Genomic DNA, 2,480 nt, shown 5'->3' with positions numbered 1-2,480 from the left:
AGTTTGAAGTTAAAATTGGGCCTCAAACTATTTTGCATTTAATTGTTGCCACTCATTGGTTCTGTGACCTTGGGCAAGTTAGTTAAGCTCTGTGAGCCACAGCTCCACCTTATACTAGTAAGCTTGTGGTAGGAAGCCTTCAATAAATGGACCCTTTATTTATGTAGTACTAGTTCCCCTTCACTCCCTACCAGCATTATGGCCCAATTATCCAAACCTTGGGATGGCTCTACTGAGGTGTCCTACCAGCTCTGTGCCCTTGGTGCCCTTATGAAAAGCCTCCTAATGGTTAGAGATTCCAAGATCTACGATGTGGCAGGGTTCAACTGTGGCCTATGGTTGTGTCACTTAGATTTCAATCCTGGGAAGAAAGAAATTAAGAAGCCATCCTATCATCTAATTCTTTCTTGTTACCAGGAGGACACCCTGGAAGACAGAGAAAGCAAGTGATCCAATATAATCTCCTTATAAACATGCTGATAATTGGCCTCTTGGTAAATAAACTGATGATATTGACTAGACGGAGAGTCCTCACCTATGGACTTTTAGCAAGAACGACCCTGAATTAGGATTGCCTATGGAATACTAATTTAGAGTCTGGATTTATGAAGCATGGCTCCCTGGAAGATCTCATTTAAGTCCTATAATGATTTGGATATAAAATGAAGATGATTCATACCCTGAAGTCTTTCTGCTGTGAGGTAACTCACAGATCTCTTTGGAGACCTCATCATTGCTCTGGTCCTACCTCTGCCACAAATGGATTCTGTAACCTTGGTTAGAACCCTTAACTTCTCGGAACCTCAGTTTTCTCATCTGTACATTGGGGGGGGTGATAGTGTCTACCAGATAAGATTGTTAGGAGGGGGGGGGGGGGGGAATACTGCCTCCTTCATGAAGATGCCATGAAATCAAATAAACATGTAGGTAAATGCTAAATAACTGTATAAAAATACAGTCATATTTCTACTAGAGGTGTTATCCTTTCTGTGTCTACAAATATACATTCAAGTATAATGCCTTTGATTTAAAGAAGCAACACTTTCCATCTCTTCCAGTGCTTTTACTAATACTTTCCTAAATATATAGTAAGAAAGTCCAAATTATCTTACTCTTACTAATACTTACAGATCCCCAATACATCTCTGTTTTCTAAAAATGTATTTTACTGTGATGTAATTTATGTAAAGTGAATCACAGAACTTAGGTACACAGTTCATTCAATTTTGACAAATGCATACACCTGTGTAACCTATACTTCTATCAAGATATAGAACATTTCCAACACCCAGAAAGATCCCATGTGCCCCCTCTAGTCCATACATCCTTCAGAAACAACCATTGTTCTGGTTTCTGTTGCTGTATGTTAGTTTTGCCTGTTCTAGAACTTCATGCTTTCTTGTGTTTAGCTTACATTTTCATGAACATAGAGTTTTTATAAATTTCAGCTTCTTAAAGCTCCCCTTCCCTCCCTCAAATGTTAACAATTACACAAAGAGCAGTCTCTAAAGATACAATTTTTGTTTAGTCTGATGTGGTAGACTACAATTAACTAGCAGTAATCAACAACTATTTATGGACTCACATCTTAAAGATTTTATTTTACTATAACAGGCAGTTAAATAGAACACAAATTCTTGCTAGCTCTTAACATCTCAAAATACCATTTGGCCCAGATTTCTAAAATACCCTCATCTATCCACAGTCCATTCTATAATGAAAATCATGTCCTCTGTGCCTGTGCTATTAGGAAAGGAAATTTACATTCCTTATTTGATTAAAGAAAATTAGTCATGGAGACTTTCACAGTGAATATCTTTTGGTCCACCTGAAGCCTGAGCAAATAAAACAGCTGTGGATAATTGCACAGACATTCAGCATGTTTTTGACGGACCAGTTTATGATTGTGATTGACCCCATCATTGTAGTCTTTTAAGATTTTGCTTCCTAGATTGTTATTTATTTTCATGTGAAAAACTTTGCAAAGATTCTCAAAGCACCATTTGTGTGTGTGTGTCTGTGTGTATGTATGTAAAACTTAAAAAGCCAGTGAGCTTCAGATGACATACAGTTTTTCTTTGCAAACCCTTCATGTTCACTTAAATGATGAATGCACACTGAATGAATTCAGGATTAAAGAAAGAATTGAGAAATGTTTTCTCAATCTGTGGATGTCCTGTTTATGCCCAATTCAAAGCATGCCATTAATTTGCAGTGGTCATTTCCAGTATAATAAATAATAATAATAATAATAATAATAATAATAATAAAGCCAGCTTCTAGCATTTATCTCTAGAAATGCCTTTTTTAGGAGTCTGGTTTGAAGAAAAGTAACATAGAATTATGTGTTGGCCAATCTACACCGCATCCAATACATTGTGAGTATTGAAATAAAAAATGAGGTACAGTAGAATGGCACTTCATTCCAGACTGTCATAGTCATGGAGGCATTAGTATAGTATTCACTGATGGTCATTTGA

At 36.7% G+C, this 2,480-nt stretch overlaps 1 long non-coding RNA gene across 1 annotated transcript in view; it reads left to right on the top strand.

The window, feature by feature from the left end:
- The window catches only part of LOC106725669, a 21,265-nt gene extending 20,468 nt beyond the window's left edge, over positions 1–797 (top strand). Inside the window, exon 3 of the long non-coding RNA XR_001361597.1 lies at positions 418–797. This is a non-coding gene — a long non-coding RNA (uncharacterized LOC106725669). The remainder of the gene's footprint in view (positions 1–417) is intronic.
- Positions 798–2,480: the final 1,683 nt, after the last annotated feature.

Source organism: Myotis brandtii, unplaced genomic scaffold (assembly GCF_000412655.1).
Source record: "Myotis brandtii unplaced genomic scaffold, ASM41265v1 scaffold18, whole genome shotgun sequence".
NCBI classification, from domain to species: domain Eukaryota; kingdom Metazoa; phylum Chordata; class Mammalia; order Chiroptera; family Vespertilionidae; genus Myotis; species Myotis brandtii.
The sequence above is the reverse complement of the archived record's forward strand: the minus strand, read 5'-3'. Positions and strand labels throughout refer to the sequence as shown.